Genomic DNA, 22,051 nt, shown 5'->3' on the forward strand with positions numbered 1-22,051 from the left:
TTCAAATGCACTTTTAAATCCAAAATGATTCGCTTTACAACCTGTTCCATTTTTTATTCGAACGGATTTAATTTAAAAACAATCTTTTTTATTACCTGTCCAATGGACAGTGTTCACTCAATACACATTGAATAATTTTAGAGGAGGCGGCCCTCCCCACTCACTTTTTCATAAGTGAGTTGTCGGATTGACACAGTTTTTCAAGATTCAACCAACCAACACGGAAAACGGGAATCGCCAACGTAAGAACTTTACTTCACAATAATTAACACACGAAGTATAACAGGACATCTTCTCATTGATACTTTAAAGTTCCAAAACAAGTTTTAATGAACTTCTATTCAGCTTCCAGTGACCATTGAATTCAGCTTTCAAAAATTGGTACATGAGCAGAAAAAATCCCTCCCTTTCTTCCATTTGGCTGAGCCTCGTTTTAGCTACATATGTTTCGAAATTTTGTTTCCTATTCAAAACTTCTATTTCACCCTAGAGTAAACTTGCCAGATGCCCGGGGTTTATTCGGGTTTGCCCGGATATTTTATACAAAATTTAGAGAAAGTCCGGTCAGGCCCAATTGCCTAGATTCCTTGAAAAACCCCGGATGTATTCACCTTATTTGCCAAATCCAACAAAAAAAAAAAACAAATTGTTTTGTTATTTTTGTTTTATGTCAGCGTCCAAAACGTAATTTTCAGAACAAGGTTTACAAAAATATTCATGTTAAGTTTTATGGAAGCTTAAAATATGATTTTAAATCTATTGATTTGTTTCGATAAATAAAAAAAAATTCATGTTTTTTTCTCGATTTTTTTTGAGTAATTCTTGGAATATGACCAAATTTGCCCGGATATTGTCCGGATTTTGCCGGACTGGTCGACAATTTTGAAACCAAATGCCCGGATTTGGCCAGGTTTTTAGATAAAATAGCCCACAGATTTGTCCGGTCCGGATACGTGCTGAAAAGTTCTGACAACCTTACTCTTGAGGCATCATTTCATATCACCTATATTTCTCTTGGTGCCGCCATGATGCCGCGCGCCGGATCGGATTGATCAATTTGAATTGTTCAATTTGATGCTCGATTGCGCTTGCCTCCATCAGAATGGTTACTCAAGTAAACAAATTACTTAGAGAAAAAAAAATTTGTCCGGCTTTGGGATCGAACCCCGACCTTTATGGTAAAAATCGAACATGCTATCACAAGGCCGCGCCTAGATGTTGTTCTAGCTGAAACGTAAACTGGAAGTGAAGATAAGTTTCTTTAGAATACCTGCAAGCGCCCCCACCCATCCAGCCAGCCAGGGAGAAACCACCTCATGTCATTTTGTGTGACTTATTTTGAATCCCGCTTTGAGTACTTTTGTGCACTTTTTGTGACTTAAGTCACATACAGCGTATTACTTCTACTACTTTCAAGTTCATTGGTAATCCACGGGGATCGGGTAAAATAAGTCACTTAAGGACTGTACTTATTCGAAAAAAAACGCAACACTTACATTTATGGATAACTTTTGAACGGATGGATGAAAATTGATGAAATTTCAGTTTTCATGTGCAAAGTTGTGTATTGATCTGTTAAGTAGTTTTAAAGATAGCGTCAAATGAATGAGTTTATTGACTTAAATGTTTGGGCAATTTTTTTTATGTGTTTATTGTACACTACATACTTTTCGCTTATGGGATGAAATCATATCCAACCAAAATAGAGTATTAACCAAAGTTAAGAAACCTTTGAAAATGACATGTTTTGGTATATTTGGCCGTTAGGTGTGCCAATCGTTATGTACCACTTTTCATTTTGCATCTTCCACGGATGTCAGATGATTTGTATCCTTTAAGATCAGGAAATCGATATTCAATCAAATCTAAAGTAGTCTAATAAATTTCTGCAACCATGTTTTACGTTCAAAGGAGTCCAGTGCTGGTTTTAAAAATATGAAACATGCCACATACCTCTTAACAGAAAAAAGAATCGAGAAATATTGAAAAAGAGATCATTATCATTATTATTTATTTTTCAAATATTTTTCTCTTTCCTCTCCGGAACACTCAGGTATGGCTCTTCAATTAAAAATGTTTGACAGGAGACCTGGAAGAGCCCGCAACATAGTTCGTATCAATTTTTTACACGAAATTTTTCAAAAGTTCACCTCGGTTGCCGATATACCATATTTTGCACGATATAACAAAACAACCGTATTTTGTTTATTTTGTCGGTGGACAGCTTTTCTATCACTTGGACACGGTGTTTGGTCTGCTTTTCCGTTTGTTGGATAATCAGACAGAAAATTGATCTGCTTTGGCACACCTCCAATTTTCAGGTTCAGATGGCCATTTGTTAAACCTTTCACTTTCCATACTTACTTAGTAACTGAAGTTCCCGCGCCGATCCTCCGGCGCATAGGGCCGTGGTAAAAGACCTTCACTGTTGAAGATCCGGAGCCAGCGTCTTCACTTGATCCCAGTCAAGATTTCGGCAGCTAGGCTTCGTCGCCACGAGTTTCTGGGTCTGCCTCTTCTTCGATGTCCTTCTGGATTCCATTCAAGCGTTTTTCTGCAAATCCCGTTCTCATCTTTTCGCAACGTGTGCCCAATCCATCTCCACTTACGTTCCCGAATCTCGATGTTTAGCGCCTTTTGATGACACCGGCGATGTAGTTCCTCATTTGAGATCCAGTTGCCAGGCCACCAAGCACGGATAATATTCCGCAGGCAGCGGTTTACGAACATTTTGCAGTTTTCGCGTCCTCACCGCATATGTGCATCAAGTTTCGCACCCGTACAGCAATAGGGATTTGACGTTTGAGTTTAAGATTCGAATTTTCGTTCTTCGAGATATTTGAAGTGAGCGCCAGATGTTCCGGAGACTCGCAAATGCAAATCGGGCAAAAATGTTCGATAACACTAGAGAGTGGACTGTTAACACCCTATTAAGAACTTTTAAAATACCACTTCGAGCGATTAATCAACGCATTGCACTATCACTCCGTTCCGACGATGGGGGAGCAGTTTTATTTTCACCCGCTAGTGGATTTTCGGATCAAGTTAGAAGTCGTGGTTGCAATCAAACTTATGATTTATTGCCGTTTGTTTACTTCTACCAGTTCGGCTCTCTGGTACTCTCACAACATATCGACGGTGTAACAGTGAGACGTGAGAAATAGAGCGAATCAATGAACGTTAGCACGTCTCACTTGGGGCTTCTATAAATGACGGAATCTAACTACCATTTCTAAACACCCGGGTTTCGATTTCCTTCTTGGTACCACCATCAGGCGTTATCTGACTACAAAGATACTGGAAGCACTCCACTTTCTCAACTTGTTGTCCAGCTACCATGAAACTGGAGGAATTTCCATCGACTTGGTCTTTCCGACATTGACTTTGAGACCTGCTGCCTTGGAGCTTTCAGTGAGGTCGTCGAGTTTGCTCTGCATATCCAGTTTGTTTGTGCAAGCAAAACAATATAGTCTGCCAGCTCAAGGTCGTTCAGTTGCTCCATTGTTGAAGGATTCCACGGCAATCCTCGGTTCGGTGCACAGTCGATCGATCCAGTCAGAATCTCATCCATTATGATTAGACAATGTAGCGGTGATAAGATACATCCCTGTCTCACTCCAGCAGTTACCGAGATTTGATCGGGCAAGACACCGTCGGGCAAGACCTTGCACGAAAATGCCTCTTACTACGGTTCGATGAGATGGACTAGTTTCTCTGGGACCCCTCGTCGCCTTAGAGCCTCCCAGATGTTTTCATGGTTGAGTAGATAGAATGCTTTTTCAAAATGAACGAACGCCAGAGTCCTGGAATTCGTTGATTTATTCCAGTATGATTCGTAGCCTTGTGATGTGGTCCACGCATGATCGTCCGGATCGGAATCCAACTTGTTGCCGTCGGAGTGTAGCGTTGATTCTATCCTGGATCCTGTTCAGGATCACTTTGCAGAGTACTTTGAGGGTTGTACAGAACCACGTTATGCCTCGCCAGTTACCGCACTCTGTCAGGTCTCCTTTCTTCGGGACCTTTACGAGGATACCCTCCCAGTCGTATTTTCTTTTCCAGATTACATCGTATAGAATGTTATTTATATTCGTTTTCGTATATCTGCACCTACAATGTGCGATCCATGCATATTCTTTATCGTATTTAAAAGCATTGCATGATTTTATTACGACAAGAAGAGAGACTCATATTTATGTACATATGAACTCGACCTTTGTGTACGACAATTCGCAAAATAAACCGTGAATCAACCGATATACGGTGATCAGCCGTGACTGAGAGATTTTGTCGTGCTATGCATAAAATAATTCGAAATAAAAAAACGTATATAACTGCATTGATTCGTAATAATGTGCATGCAATCGTATACCTTTGCATATTCATTCGCATGTCTGATTTTCGTAAAACGCATTTGCTGGCAATCGTAAAAGAATACAAAAAAGTTCAATAAAATCGTTTATGATAATGGGACATCGATGATTGGTATCGTATTAAAGGAGGATTCAAAATGTTGGTCTATTTTTAGATCATCGATGACGTGTTCTACGATTTAAAGGATTAAAGTTATAGAAATATACGATTTGCTTTTGGTTTAATGCCTTTGAAGCAAATCCCCTTGAATTTATATATTCCAGATAGCGTCGAGGAACCATCATGAGCTGCAGATCGTATGGTCAGGGGATCAAGTCCAGGGACAAACAATAACTGCATGAACGTTAAAAAACTTGAATTTGACAGCAAAAAACGCTTTTTTTTAAATATACTTATTTTTATTATTTTTGGGGATAAATAAACCAATTGGTTTAAAGTACAAAAAAATAATCTTATTTTTATTTAACTGACGGAAAATGAGAGCCCTGCACTCAAATCGCAAAATACGACCAAATAAGTCGTCAAACTTTCCATATTGTTACGAAACATGTCGTATATTACAACCTCAATCATCTAAATAATGATGTAAATTGTCATAGTATATTCCAAAAAGAATCAGGGTAGTCGTAAATGATGCGCATGACAAGTCGTGCAAATCGTAATTTAATACAATCCAAATCAAGAATATGTTTGCTAATGTACCTATATGGCCTCCAAAATGATACGTATATACTGGTTTTGCTACATTATATACGATATGTTTACACGTATATTTGCGTTGCAAATTCGAAATACCCACCAAATGGTTGTCTGGGCCTGCATCCAGTCGGCCGGGAATGTTGCAGTATCCCAGATGTCAGCGAAAAGACGGTGCAACATTTGTGCTGACAGGGCAGGGTCGGCTTTCAGCATTTCAGCAGGGATGCAATAGATCCCAGGCACTTTGTTGGATTTCTTGCTTTTGATTGCCGCTTCTATTGATGCGACTTAGGTTGGCGCTTCGAGCTGCGGGTTCTGTTGGCCATCACTATTCGTGACTCGAAAGAGTTGTTCGAAGTGCTCAGTCCATCGGTTGAGCTGATCTGTTCGATCGTTCAATAACTGACCTGCTCGGTTTTTAAGCGGCATTCTAGCATACGTCCTTGCACCACTAAGGCGGAGAGAAATGTTATAAAGTAATCTGATATCTCCATTGGCGGCGGCTCTTTCTCCCTATTCCCCCCTTTTGTCTCGTCTACAAGCTCGTTTAACTGCCTTTTCCAGCTCCGCATATCGTAAGCGGGCGGCTGACCCGTTACATGACTGCTCATTTCTGAGTTTCGCCTCTCTCCGATCATCGACCATCCTCCAAGTTTCATACGACATCCATTAACTTCTTGATTCCACACCACTGCAGTTCTTCGACTGTTCCGTCTGTCGACAATTCCGAGGCTCGGGATTCTAGCTGTTCAACGTATGCCCTTTTCACCTCTGGATTCTCCAACCGGCGGACGTCGTATCGACACCCGACTTTCTCCTCGCGCCGTTGGACACGCGCAACTCTCAGTCATATCTCCCCAAGGACGAGGGGATGGTCAGATGCAATGTCTGCGCTTCGCTTGTTGCGGACATCAAGAAGGCTCCTTCTCCATTTTCGGCTGATGCAAATGTGGTCAATTTGATTTTCTGTTCGGCCATCTCGGGATACCCAAGTTACCTTATGTGCTGGTCGATGGGGGAAGAGCGATCCACCGATAACCATGTCGTTGTTGCCACAAAATTCAACAAACAGCTCTCCGTTTTCGCTCATCTGTCCTAGGCCATGACGCCCCATGATGCGCTCAAGGTCCTGTTTTTCGGAGCCAATCTTTGCGTTGAAGTCGCCCAAATGGATTTGAATGTCACCCTTCGGAATTCTCTCTACCACGCTGTTCAGTTAATTGTAAAACTGCTCTTTCTCCTGCAAATCGGCAACGTCAGTTTCAATGAAAGCTGACAAATAAAATAAATTCTTCTCTCTTAAATGCCTTAAGTAATGCACTTTTCCAAATATATTGTTTTATTCGTAAATAAATATGCTTTGATATTCGGCAAATTTTCGTACTAAATTTTACAGAAGATATTTATTTTAATTTCATACTATCCTCTCCGTAAAGCCTTAAAAACCAGTAAAAATTCTAACTAGTGTCATATTCCCATATGGGAGCTCTCCTCGCTTCTAAATAGAATAGTGGTAAAAGGAAATCAAATAAGGAAAATTCATCGCAATACAACTCTGTCATTCGAAAGCACTGTTCATGGTTCAAATATTGGAAAGTTAAAAAAAAGTTCAAGTTTTTCTCCGACTTTTGAGAATTTATTAATTTTTTGCTGTGTAAGTTTGATAACGAACCAAAATCGTTCTCACGGCACACATGTTTCAGTTATATGCACCCTTTCAACCCTTTTCATTTAAGTTAAATGTTCCTTTCATTTAAGTGATACCCAATATTAAATCAAAAATGCTACCATTTTTCCTAAAAGAATTGATACGAATTTATGAAATCATTTAAAAAAAACTCAAAAATCAAAAACTAAAAAAAAAAAAATTGGCATCCCTTCCCGGGCAGCATCCGACCGACGATGCTGCCAGCAGCCGAACGTGTTGCATCATCGCGGCAGCCTCCGAGAAGCGGGAGATTGGAGCCGATTGCGGAACCAGTTGCCAATCAGTTGTCTGTCTGATGTGGCCCCGGAATGAAACGACCACGAAAACCGTCCGGTGCTGAATCAGTGCGCTCCCCCCCTAAAAAAAACGACAATTCGACGACTTTTGGCTGCCAGACTGACTGACTGTGAAGGACTATCTCAGCAGTGAGGAGCGCGTCGGTTTTCTTTCCGAAGCCATCGAACAACATCGGCAGCAACAATGTGTCTAGCTCGGGTAACAGGATACCCCCGGACTCGGTCTGGGCTCGGGGAAAAATGGTCCGGGAAAATCACCCCATTCCTTTCTTTCTCCCCTCTCCCTTCTCCTACCATTCCTTTCGAATGAAGAAAAGCCTGGGGTAACTTTCCGCGAACAAAACAAATAATGGATAACTGTGCATTATGTGGTGAATGGTTTCTGTTGATTTCTGTGGGGACGAGAAGCTGGCCCGCGTGCTAGTTCGGTATAGTGATTGGAGAGTGACGGACCATCTTGGGCCTGTCTTGGACACGGACGGCGCTCTAGCCTGGAGCCTCTCGAAGTGGAGACGTTTGTACTCAGCGAGAAATGCCACTCGCGGGGACATGGTCTGGCAGGAAATAATTTGGCATTCGATTCAAATGTTAACTGTAAGACTGTGTCTTCGAGGGTGGTCAAATGCATCATCGCTCCAGGGACCGCGCTACCTGTAAACTCCTGACACACGTCCGAACCGAAGCCCGGTTTAATTAACGATACGAACCCAAACAGCTGCCCAGGATGAAGGATTCCATCTGATATTGGCAACGTAACAAAGATCAACCCGCAGGCTTGGCTTTCATACCCATACTCAAATAACGAGAAGGAGGGGTCGGGAGGTTCATTCAAAGTTGCAATTTCAGCAGCCAGCCATAATCATGATTCCCTGAATCAAACTGCAACACAACTTATCGGCCAGTGCTCATCTGTCAATAACACTTGACCGAAACTTTCCCCGGAACAGAGACAGACAGGCAACTGTTTCCGTTGATAATTAATGACGTTTCGATAGAGATATGTCGGCACGGCACAGAGGATGTGTTGGTTGCCGAAGATTTCAAGTAGCGCTCTTGAATTGCTTTCCTAATCAATGAATAACATGCTTTGAGTTTAGTTTTTGCGCACGGTAGTCATAAAACAAATTATGTGTATTTGATGGATAATGCTCATCGTAATGATACGGTGAGCGAAACAAGAGTAGGGGAGATAAGGGCATAACGAGCACCCGAGGCATAGTAAGCACCCCTCTTTTCCAAGAAAGTACGTTTTGTAGTATAGAACTATAGTATTAACTTTTCAGCAAAAAGGAAAACTCTGTACCACCTTTACAGAAATAATTTAAAATAAAAACCAACAAGCTTCTCAAGTGACGAATATTTAAAATTAATTAATTAATTTTTACTTAAACTTTCTGACTCGGGACGTATAGAGCACAACGGGCTAAAACTTGAAAAAGAAGATAATAACGATTAATTCTTTGCCAAAAGCTGAAAATTAGTCACTGTAGGGGCATAATGAGAACCCCCACTGGGGCAGTATGAGCACCATTAATAGGGATACGACGAACATTTTCTGCCGTAGCATCTAGCAGTGAATTCAAGCGATGAAGTCAACTGAGAGCTTGATTACTTTACATCTGACGATTTAGCCCATTAGTTAGGTGTTAGAGAGGTAATCAAAAGACTGGAGCTCGATTTCTGGTCGAGGTGATTTTTTTTCATTTTCCATTCTTTATTGATGCATATTGCACTAAATAATGAGTGTGTGCGTGAATTGTTTGTATTCTACAAAAAGACATTCGTTATATTGTTATTGCTTTGTTTGACTAACCGTTTAATGCAACATGCAACGATTAGGAATGATAAATGAAAAAAAATCACCTCGACTAGGAATCGAACTCGAGTCTTCTGATTACTTCTCCGACACCTAACCAATAGGCCAAATCGTTAAGCTGTAGCTCTATTATTTAGTTGACTTTATCGAGTTGAATTCGCTGCTAGATTCTACGGCAGGAAATGATCATCGTACCCCTATTAAAGGCGCTCATGCTGCCCCAGTGGGGGTTCTCATTATGTCTCTACAGTGACTGATTTTCAGCTTTTGGCCAAGAATTAATCGCTATTATCTACTTTTTCAAGTTTTAGCCCGTTAGGAAATAGACTTTTTTAGTGTCTGAACACGGCCAATAACTAACTTAATAATTATAAATGTTTTCTATGGTTAAATTAGCGTCCTTCTTGAGGTGATCATTATGCCCTTATCTCCCCTAGTACCACTATGTGTTCCGCTTATTAAAACATGAATAATTTCAAATCGTCAAAATTTTCTTCTAAACGTTGTTCCCAACTGTCCAACGAATTAATAAAGCATATGTTTACTTTTTCGGATGAAGCGATAGGCTTTGAGGTGCAAAAATATGAAAAAAGGGTGCGAAAAGGGTGCCCCCCACAATCATGGGTCACACACAATTATTAGTCACCGGTCATTTGAACTGCTAATATCTACTGAACTAAAATAATTTTTTTCATGCTTCTATTTTTAGTTTATCGATAATATCATCAAAGCGATCATCAAATGATATTAAAAATATCGTGTGTGCACTTGATAACAGTAAAATTACTGTTTGAATAGTTTTTGTCATACGTTCAAAATTATCTGTTGAACTATCGCAAAAATTTCCAATGTTATAAGGTTGACATCTTAAACCGTTAAGCCCCTTATGTGGGTATTTGAAAAATTCCAACAAAATAAATAGGTCCCATATAAACAAAAAGGACTAGTATACGTTTTTCAAATGAAACTGAGCGACTAAAAGGAGAAATTTCAAAATTATTTGCAAAATAAAATTGACCCATAATTTTTACAACATCTACCAAATTTCACACAATCATAGGTCACTTTTTTGCTAGCAAAGCAATTTCTTGGTTGCTATAGCTCATGCCTATGCCCCTAGAATTTGTACTATCAAAGAATGCCCCTGAATGTTTTCCAGAAACGCGATGATTTTCATGTTAATATTCGGGTATTGCCATGCTAAATTTGAATCCAATAACAGGCTTCTCTTCAAGAATATTAATTTTTGCAATCAGTCAAACAATTTCTTTCAAGTTTTGAGTCGTAGATGGCAGCTCTATCTTGCTGTTAATAGTGTTGCCATCTACGACTTGAATGTGGAAAAAGCATGGTTTACTGAAAAAAATCAATGCTTTAGAATAACTACCTGTTTTTTTTTTTGATTCAAAATTAAGTCTGATTTCTGATGCAAAAATCAATAGTTCAAAATTGAAATAAATTCCAAATAAACGAATTTCAAATCAAATCAAATCAAAATTGTTTCATCGTTTTATGTCATGCCAATGAAGAAATTTCCCAACAAACATTTTTTGCTGAACAACCGCTGAAACATTATTTAGTTCTGATTTTAAATCAGCTATCATGCTGATTTAAAATTAGAACAGAAACCAAAATTCAGGGAGAAGCTGCTGTTCAGCCCTTAAACATCGAGATCTGGAGAAATTAATCAGCGAAGATGACATGAAACGTCAATTGACGGTTCAACAAAAAAAAACAAAAAGAATGATGACCGATGTATGTCCGATGTTTGCCAGCTAATTTTCCCCTCTCGTGTTATTTTTTCTTCATTTAAACTTGTCTCGAACTATGAACCAACGACTTGTTGGTCTCACGCCGCAGAAGGCAGAACCAACCATGCATTTTGCGAAGGGTCAGAATTGTGTCGTTCTTAAGCGAGTGGAATATATCTCTCAACCTAGGTCAATTTCATATTAAGAAATTGAAATTGAAATGCTTCGAGGATGAAAAGTTAATTTTCCGGCTAGGCCATTTATCAAGCAAAGTGACGAATAAAAAATCCTTATTTCGATCCATATCATGCATGCATTCATTGATCAATGACTGAAAAACAGAAAGTTTGATGTAGCTGAAAGGCACTTTCAAAGATAACTTTGTACAGCTGACGGCTGTCAAATTTGAATGGTTGGACAAAGGCTGAACGAGTTATTCTTCAACCAAATTTCCCCTACTTTCTATCGGCTGGTATAAAACTTCCTTACATGCTGAAACAGCGCTGAAGTATTTCTTTCTTCAGCCAGAAAGCTGAAACAAGCAATCAGCACCTTAGCACAGCATACGATCAGAGAATTTGCATTTTTAATCAGCGAAAATGTTGTTGTTGAAGTTTTTTAGGTGAAATGTAGAATTCCTCAGTGTAAGAGGAAAATCTCTTAGAAATCCCTTTAATACCCGTTTTATTCAGCCCAAAATTTAAGTTCTTATTGAAACTTTGAAGTTCCCTTACAGATTTGAGCAGCCTTCTGTTCAGCTCACAAGAAATCGTTTAATCAGCAAAAACAAAAAAAACTCTCTTCTCCTCTTTTACTTCGGTCACAACCAGCTCATGTGGTGCTGCCGGTTTCTCGGCATCTATCTTTATTCTTCCCATCACCTAAATTCATCTGACTTATATCGTGTTTTTTTTCACCTCAGAGGCAACCTAGGTTCGCTCTAACTGCTGTCATCGTGCTCATTTATTGCTCTAGAGGCACACTAGTTTCGCTCGAAAAACGAACGGAGTCGCTCTGAGAAGAAAGTCAGTTTTTGGAGAAGTTTACCAATACTCTCAATGTTTTTGTCAAAACAATAAACAGCTGTTTGTGGCTGAAAGTTGTGGGAAACAGTTGAAATAATGAACGGAAAAATTATTGTTACTGCGATTTTGAACCTCTCAGCTAAGCAAAATCGTACTATATGCTGTCCAGTTCAATCAGGACACGGAAATAGACAATCCGGTATGAAGAACCGAGTGAAGAAATCCAGAAGGGATAACAAAATGACAGCTGCATGTAGGGGAAAACTGTATAAGACGCACCAGCGAGGTAAGATAGCACATTAGACTGGGTCGTATTGGGGTCGTTTTTGAATTTCTCACACTCTGGGGTCTTAAAAGCTTCGTTTTGGTCCAAAACTCATCCATGAATTTTTGCAGAATTTTTATGTAACGTTCACATGAGTAAATTTGAACTTTTAGGTTTGTATGGGAAAATTGAATATTTTGTACTAAAAAAATCAACATAATTTTTGTTTCTTCTGTGGAACCGAACCTGCTAATGGTTTTTGTGCCAATTTATAAATTTCTTCAAGGAAACTTTTCGCTGAACAACTTGGTCGAATATCATAACTTCGTATCTTTTTAGACAAAAAAGTTATTAGCTGTTTTAACAGGTGTATGTCTTTTTGGATTGATAAACCATGAATTCAGTTGACACCACTGCTGGGTGCCTAGCTAAGTATTGCAAGACCACTTTTCATGCCATACTTCGTGGGGCACAAGCAGTGGTGTCAACTGAATTCATGGTTTATCAATCCAAAAAGACATACACCTGTTAAAACAGCTAATAACTTTTTTGTCTAAAAAGATACGAAGTTATGATATTCGACCAAGTTGTTCAGCGAAAAGTTTCTTTTAATGTTGCAATCTTCGGGTGGAATATTTGTCTCAACTTAGACTTTAAGGAAATTAACCATAAAAAACAATCGGCTAGTGATGAAAAAAATGATTGTTGAAAAACCAGTATTTTTTGTTCCTCCCGCCATAACTTCTTCAATTTTCAACCGATTTTAATAAACAACCACTTGAAATCTTTGTTTTAAATTGAAATTTAAGGGCAAAAGAAAATCAGATATTTGAAGTCTAAAACTTTTGGTTAAATAAAATTTTCTCTAAAAAAATACGTTTTTATATTTTTTTTTATCATAAAGTCACTTATATCAACAATACTGTTGATCACACGCAAAAATAGTGATGAAATGATCGATACAATATTTATTCACCTTCAATATGCAAAAGAGGGATTTCAAATTACTATTATGCCGTCCGAGATATTTAATTTAAGTACAAGAACTTTTTTTATTTTACAGAAATTTCATATTTGGAGCATAACTCAAAAACGGTTCTACTGAGATTTTTTTGAATTTCATTTTCCGATTCAGCGCTCGATTTCACATTAAAAATATTGGTCAGTCAATCAAGTTCACGATTTTCTTAAATTTTGTAAACTAGTGTTATTGTTTTATTTCTACCACTTTTTCCATATGGTGCGTTCTGTCCACTTATTTTGGCGTTCTACCCCGCGGTTTGTTTTCTGACTGTTTTAGTTTTTTACAAAAATATAGTCAAAATCATATTTTGTCTCAAATAAGGCTATTTAAGAATCTTTTTTTGAATTTCGAGTCCATAGAAGGCTATAAGAGACCCAATTTGTAACTTTTATACTGAATGTAAGTTTTGCTCTGTTCATCCTTTTGCAGATGATGTGCAAATTTATCTTTGCTCAAAACGAAATTCAAATATAAATGATTTCTTTGATAAAATAAATCACGATCTTGCAAAGCTGATTCAATGGTCTTATGCAAACCTTCTCCCAATCAACCCATCAAAAACTGAAGCCTTGTTTTTTGGTAAGCAATTATCTACTTCAGTTTACCCGCAACTTATCCTCAATAATAGCGAACCTTGGTGTTTTTTTTTTTTTTTTTTGACAAAGTTCTAACCTGGCATCGACATTTTAATGCTCATTGCGGCAAGATTTATGCTGCAATAGAAAGATTAAACCTAACAACTAAACTAAAATTCAGCTAAAAAAATAAAACTTTTCAAGACTTATGTTTACCATTTGTGTGTGATTTTGACTATTTGACTGCACTTGATAGATCTGTAAATAAGTTGTGCGTAGCCCTCACTCCTGTGTGGGATATATCTTCAATTTGTCACGTTATTCTCAAGTTTCCCATCAGAGTTTAAAAACAGTCTGCTAGAAGAATATATGGAGTAAAACGAAATGATTTAGATCAGAATGGCAAAAATGGAACAATTTGAATATAAGTTGAAAAAAAAACAACAATCATCCATTGTAACATTTTAGAAGAATGTTATCTTACTAACGTTACATAAATAAAACAAAGTTGTAATAATAACTATCTAAATGGCTGCCTGTCTTTGTGCGCTTAAAAAACGTCCCTAACAAACACCCTGCATCGGCCTATGCCGAATCAGTAGAAACATAAACATCCACGTGCTAACAAGCTCCGGCAGAGCTAGGTCAGGCAAATAGAAATTTGTTGCAGCATTTTTGCAGCATTTTTTTGCTTAAAATAACTGATCGCTTTTTGAAAAGAATTGTAGTCCTTTGAAATAAATACTCGTACCGGAACCAAAAAAAAATCAACAAAACTTTAAATTATAACAATGGTTTAAATTATAACAATGGTGGATATGATTAAGTTATGGTTGCGTAGACTTTTTGTTTTAATTTGAGATATTTTAACATTCTGTAAACAATTACTCATTCAGATAGGAAAAAATTGAATAATTACTACACAAATGGAACAGTTTTCAAGTGATTTTTAAAAATTTTGGAAGTGTTTACAATACAAAATGATTTATTATAACGAAAGACTTTTCACTCTTTAAAAACGGAATGACCCTTCTCAAAATCTACATTAGACTGCCCCAAATGACCCGACTTTTGAAAAAGTTATACGCTACAGTTTGTATGAGATTTTGAGACATTTTGTTTGAAAGGAACATGAAAAACCAGTTTTTCGTCAATAACTTTCGTCCTCTTTGACCTATTTCTTTCAAAAACGGGATTTCTCAAAGCCTAAACTATGACAAATATTTCATCTGCAGGTTGCATTTCAATTATAGTTAATATCAAAAAGTTATTAAGCTTCAAAAATTGGCAAACTTTTTTAAGGGTGATATTCATCACTGTTTTAATGAGGCGACTAAATGTCCGACCAGAGCACTTAATGTGAAATGCATGCCATTTCGTCAAATAATGACCGATTTTATCCATTGTTGTTGCGCTCGATAGCAATTTTTAATTTTTTTCTAATATTTGAGTTTGGATGAAATTCACTTGATAGTTCGGAAAGAAGTAAGGGCGGAAGAATGCTTGACAATTTAAAAAAAAAACAATTGCATATCCACAGGGGTTTAGGAACATGACTGGACGATTTGTGATGCCAACAAAAAGATAAATTTTCGATAAACAGGTCCATTTACAGACTTTTCACGTTTTTTATAATGTTAGCGGTAGTTAAAACAAACTTCATTTGGTTTAGAGTGTTTTTTATTACAATAAATAATGAGGTTGACACATGAAGTTATTTCCTAGTAGGTATTAAACTAAAAAAAAATATAGGGGAGAGTGGGGATACTTGATCCCCTTTTCTTATTATCACCATATTTTTGAGGAAAAAATTAGCAACTCGCCGTCTATGACATTTTCTAACAGCTTGTAACTTCAAGTTTCTATGCTCCAAAAATAAGAGCGATACTTGAACCCGTTGATGAACTAGAAGCATTTTCGTGGGAATAAAAAAATTGCGATTTTTTTTAAGTTAGGGGAGACTTGATCCCCTATTGAAGGAGACTTGATCTTTTATTCAAGAAGCCTTAATCCTTGTATAAAAATCAAACAAAACCCCAAGATAGAATGTTGATTAACTATTTTGGTCATGTTTGTTCTCATTTACCAATTTATAGCAGACATAAGAAGAAAATTCTATAACTTTGTCTCAACGCTAATAACATTGCATACTTAAAGGCGCTATTTTTTATAATTAAGAGAAAATTAATTATTGTTGCTCTTTTCTTCAGACATTTGTTTAGTAAATATTAGTTTTGGATAATTATTAGTAATTTCGTAATCAGCAATCATAACCATCAATTCAGAAGAAGAATATGCCGTTTGGAAGGGGGATCAATTGTAATAATCAACATTTTAGAAAACTTTTTCTGAAAAAAGTTGAGAGTTTTCCATTGCTTTGAAAATATGGCATTATGAAGTTCATTTTACGCTCGAACGATTGATACATTGGAACAAATATTTTTTTCATAATTTCCCCATGTGAGGAACATTTTAAAGTGATGGAAAAAGATCTTCAAGTTACATTTTGTGAAATTTTTCAAACAAAGTTCTATTACTCAAACAATTATTTTGTTAAAATTTTTTAAACTGCAAGCATTGTTATTTTGCTCATTTTGGCACATTTTTCTAGAACATTTGATCTTTGTAAGACATTCCAGTTTCGAGATATAGCTAAGGAATCAAGTATCCCCAGGGATCAAGTATCCTCATTCTCCCCTATATATTTCAAATTTTTTTTTATTCATAGAGTAACTAACGAAGTTCAAAGTTTATGCACATCATTTCAAATCAAATTATTTTTTGCTGGAGATTTGAATTGTTTTTCGATGTGCCTCAACTACCTTTAATAAATATTGCAGTTGTTCTTCATTTTTGGTTATTTTACCATTAAATTCCGAAATCAATGCAACACCTCTTTCGGCACAGTCGTTCACTACGGCTACCATCTTTAAAAATGTTTTTGAAAGAAATCGGCCGACGGGAACCAAAGTTATTGTTGAAAAACTGGTTTTTTTATTGGCATTACAAATCCAGTCCAGTCATGTTCCTAGGCCCCTGTGGTTATGCAATTTTAAATTGTCAAGCATTTTTCCGCCCTTACTTCTTTCCGAACTATCAAGTGAATATCATCCAAACTCAAATATTAGAAAAAAATTAAAAATTCCTATCGAGCGCAACAACAATGGATAAAATCGGTCATTATTTGACGAAATGGCATGCATTTCACATTAAGTGCTCTGGTCGGACATTTAGTCGCCTCATTAAAACAGTGATGAATATCACCCTTAAAAAAGTTTGCCAATTTTTGAAGATTAATAAATTTTTTATCTTAACTTTAATTGAAATGCAACCTTCGGATGAAATATTTGTCATAGTTTAGGCTTTAAGAAAACCCGTTTTTGAAAAAAATCGGTGGAAGGAGACAAAAGTTATTTACGAAAAACTGGTTTTTCATGTTCCTCTCGAACAAAATGTCTCAAAATCTCATACAAACTTCAGGCTCGTTGAGCGACCCCTTCCCGTGGTCCGATCTGGCCCAAATTTGGCATGAGATCTTGTAATAGGCCCAGGATCAATTTTAGCCTGCCGCGTATAATATTTCACAGGTTTTTAAATTTCTCATACAAATTTGGGGCAGTCTAATCTACATGCACTTGGATAAAAACGATTTCCAAGCGATTTTCACAGAAATTGATTTACAGCAAGTTTTGAAAAAAAGTCCGTCAATTTTATTTAGTTAAGAAAATAAACAGCTTTTTTTTTAAAAAAAAAAATCAGACACATTTTAAACAATTACCGAGGTATTCTCAACAAATAAAAACACAAGCAAGTTATGACATGATGATTTAAAAAAAAATTAAATACCTCATTCTTTTGGAGGGGTCCCTTGAAATGGAGGCTGAGACGTCCAGGCAGTTTAAAGTAATTTTCATCGAATTTGATATTATGGACTCATTTACAATATCTTATTAGATTTTGTAGAATTGAGTTTCTCGGTAAAGTTAACAATTTGAGAAATACTCTTCTAAAAATAGGAAACTCGCGGAAAGCAAGCTTTTTCTGCATATTCATTTGAAAAAATCCTCCAAATTACCTTAGCCAACGATTCCACTCAAAAGCTACCTAACTTAAATCTCCAGAATCACCCATAAAGGAAATAAAACAACCAAAAATCACAAATTGACTGCCGTTCACAACTCTTTTCCGGCAGCCAGAAATCGCATCAGTCCGAAATGGTGCCGAAGCATCGTAAAAAACAGAAAAAAGGAAAATACCAACTCCCTTTCACCATTCGAAGAGCGCCAGATCCATCGTAATTCACATCCTCTGGAGTGGTTCCGGTGCCAGGAGGAGAAGCTAAGAAGGGCATCCGTGAGGGGTAGCAAAATTTCCACTTCCGGTCTCGCTGGCCGACTGACCGCATCGGAGTATCATGGCCGTAAAAGTTTATTCTGATTAGCGTCGTCGTCGTCAGCGGCGGCGGCGGCTCGCCGCGAACCTGTGTAGGAATACATTTTTTTGGCCCCATTTCAGAGTTCTCCGGAAGTGAGTAAATTTTATGGCTTTAAAATATGTTGCCAAAATAGACTTTACTACACCAGACGGCCGATAGGAAAGGCTCAAGTCATAGCGATGGATGGGTTGATTTTGGAGAATTTAACAGTCATTTAAATTAATTTCCGGAAATCATGGCTGATATTTTAAGCGCCGGACATTATTCCAAATTAGTATCAAAATGGTCTTAGCCGTTAAAAAAGGGGAAATGGGTTGAGTTGAATCCAAGAATAAAAATTCGGCAACTTTCGAGATTGGTGCTCACCAATCAGGAAACGTTTCCCACTCCACTTACAAATTCACACTTCACTTTTATAGGCGCCGGCCGGGTAATAATTTAAAGTAACACTCGGTAACAAACACATAAAAACATAACGGGAAAAACTTGGTAACGCCCAAATGTTAGCTGGGACACAGATTTCTCCATTTCCACATTAAGTTCTAGTAGCTTCCTCCTAATAGAGGTTTTCTCAAACATCACCCACTTCATAGTGTGAAAGCTTTTAGAATCTGAACTTTTGAAAGTAAGAACTCGGGAAACCATTTTGAAAGCTTTTTCAAAAGTCTGTTCTAACAGAGTATAACAGATACCTACTTGAAAAGAAAGGCCTTGCTTACAAAAGTTTGATGAACTTCAGCGAAAGCTTTGCTACGGAACCGGAACTTTCGTTGAGCTTGAGCGAAGGATATCTTGAGAGAGGGTAGAAAAAGAGTAATATCCTCCCACCGATGCAAAAGCCACGTGTTGAACTTGTTCTCGAAGAGAAAAAACGAAGCCCTGCTATCTTCTCTTCGGGTTTCTCTGTTATTGCACAAGTAGGGAGATTGGGAGATTGATATTGGGATACTCTCAAGGCTAGTCCACACTAGAGGAAAGTTCGTCTCGAGACAAATAACAAAAAATAACAAAAATCGTAGTTGCCTAGTGTAAACTGGTGTTTAGATTGAACAATTCGAATTTATTTCAGAAATCAGTACCAACTCGTGAAAAGGGTTTACGCTCATTTGAAGTTTCAGTAAAAATTCGTTTTAAAATTTACATTGAATCTTTCAAGCTTATACGTGAGACAAACGGGACCTTGAAGCGTTCCTAATATGTTTTTGTCGATAACAGGGTATTTTTATGGAATAATATCTCGCAATTGCTTAACATAGCTGAAGTATGAATTTCGTCTAAATAGTTTAAACATCCTTTGCTTTGTACCGTATATCTTATGTGTGTAAGTGAGATGGAGATAAAATTTCCCCATTTTTTTGACAAACGATTTTATTTTTTGTAATCTACCATGGGTGCACGGATTCACCGCAGTTTCTGCCTTAGTATTTATGTGATCACATGCATTCTTTAGATTATAAAATACGACACCAATGCAGCGTGTCAACATACCAGGATCCTATGGCTTCGTATGACAAATATTTCTTGAATACAAAAATCTAATGCCACATTTCTTCGATAAGTTCTTGAGTTATATATTTTTTTTTTTGGGAAACTCTGTCCATGAGTTCTTTTTCCACACTGGAGGAAGAAGGGAATCTTAAACCATCGGAGAAATATTTCTTGCACAAAAATCCTCTGCCATGCCCAATTTGATTCTATTTTCCAAATAAGATCTCACTGGAAAAAGAAAACGGTCACAAATAATCGTAGAAACATTTCGTGTTCACAAATATGCTCCCATGCCAAATTTTATTCCATTTTTTCGATTAGCTCTTGAGTTCTCCTAAAAGTTGTAAGAGTCACCCCATTTCCTCTTTCTTACTGGAAGGAGAAAGGGGCTCAATCCATCAGAGAAACATTTCTTGTATCCTCCAAATGCCAAATATTGTCTCATTTGCATCATTAGTTCTCGAGATATGCTAAATATATTGTATTGGAGACCTATCACCCACTGGAAGGAATCAGGGGCCTAACTTAATCCAAAAAGTATTATTGGTATCCAAATACCCTCCAATGCGTAATTTGGTTCTATTTGCTCGATACGTTCTCGAGTTATACTAGTAATTGTATGGGAGCCTCCCTGCCCCTTTCTAATCTCCAATCTGAAACGTTCATATGAAAATTTCTCGTTCCCAAATATCATCCTATGCCAAAGTTGGTTCCATTTTCTTGATCAGTTTTCAAGTTTTGCAATTGTTTTTCTAGAGTTTGAGCGGTGGTTCAGTAGTTTCCAAGTCTATAGGGAACAGATAGACAGACAGATAGATACACAGTAAACGAAAATTACCGAGTTCGGTAATTTTTTTACCGAAATCCTAACATGAGTAAATCGTTAAACTGTTCGGTAATTTTCGAATCGATTTACCGATGTTCGTTTTTTTTTTTACCGAAAAAACTACCGAACAGTTTAACGATTTACACATGTTTGGATTTTGGTAAAAAATTACCGAACTCGGTAATTTTCGTTTGCTGTGTAGATTAAGTTTTTCTAAAGAAGTTTTCTAATTTTAAGCTTAGCTTATTTCCAAAATCCTCCTTGTTAGAATTAAAAAGATTAGACTCTTTGAAAAAAAACATAGTTTTCAATCATGTTCCCAATAATCCATTTGCATATTTTGAGGAAGAATTACCCTGCGTAATTAAACCTCTCTTTAAATGAATAAAATTTCTTCTTCTTCCAATTGCATATCTAAAAAGATGCAAGTGGTATTTCCACTTTCCTGGAAACGATCTTCCACGACCGTTTTCAGATTTCACGGATATTAGTCAAATGAAATCAGCGAATTACAGACTGAGAAAAGGAACTGCCATGATCGAGGATCTTGAGTTTCACTCTACCTTAATTGGTGGTCTTCAAATAAAGTTTCAAGTACTGGAAACTTATACATTTCATTGCTATTTTTTGATAAACTATGCTCACATCAATATAGACATTTACTTCTTGCATTAAAGCCCAAATCAAAATTCACAAATTCACATTTCTTATTACTGGATGGTATGAATTTTGACCAATTTTGTTGCATTTTGCATGATTTCGAGCTGACCCTGTGTGCTTTGCTACACATACACTTCTAACTTCAGAATTTTTGGACACTAAATGATTTTTTTTTAGCATTCTTTAGCTGATTAACAGTCTTTTTTAGGATTTTTTTCTTAGTCTTTGAATATCGAAAGGCTGAAGTGTTGTAGCTGAATATTGTCTGAAAAACATATTTGGATTACATTTCGATGTTTCCAAAATTTATTTTTTTTTTAAATCGGTTGAGAATAAGAGATATTGGTTTCAAGCGAGGAGTGTCAAATTAACACTCAAGGTCTAATTAGGGAGTTTCTTTTTAATCCTAGACTTTCAGGATGTGTCAAAAAAAGTAATGATGCAAAATTAAAGATTTTGAGAATTCATTGAGCGTCCCCGACGAAATTTTGTAATTTGAATACACCCGAATAAAATTACAAGCCGCAAAACTTCCAATAGTGTCATTTTGACACTCAAGAGCGGATTAGAGCGGTTAATGATTTGAGACTCCTCTCTTTTTTTGAGAAGAAGAGTCCCAAACAGTGTTGCTATTTCTACGAATTTCTCCGTAGATCTACGGATTATCAGCATTTCCTACGGATTTTCTACGAATGATAAAAAAAAATTAAGAGATTTTGCAGATAAACGAAAATTCTACCTGACGACCAAAAAAAGGTCACCAAGTGTTATTTAGCCAAAATCAGTACATTTTTTGTTTTTTTTTTTTTTTTTTGTTGAGTGGTTTGCCATCTGGTACCGCTGGTCCCAAATCATTCAAGGAACCTTCCCCGGCCCAAAAAGCACCCACCTGTCAAGTTTCATGTAAAACGGTATAGTAGTTTCCGAATGTGTAGGGGACGGACACACAAAAACTTTGTTTTATACATGTGTGTATTAAAGAAGAATGGATGTATGAGCAAAATTTTGAAAACCTATCATAAACATATTGTAGATTTGTCGAAAAACTGACCTGTGCAAAATTGCGGTTTTCGAAAAACTTTCCAGAAAAGTAAGTTTCAATCATTTGG

The sequence above is a fragment of the Uranotaenia lowii genome, chromosome 1, assembly GCF_029784155.1.
Source record: "Uranotaenia lowii strain MFRU-FL chromosome 1, ASM2978415v1, whole genome shotgun sequence".
NCBI lineage: Eukaryota > Metazoa > Arthropoda > Insecta > Diptera > Culicidae > Uranotaenia > Uranotaenia lowii.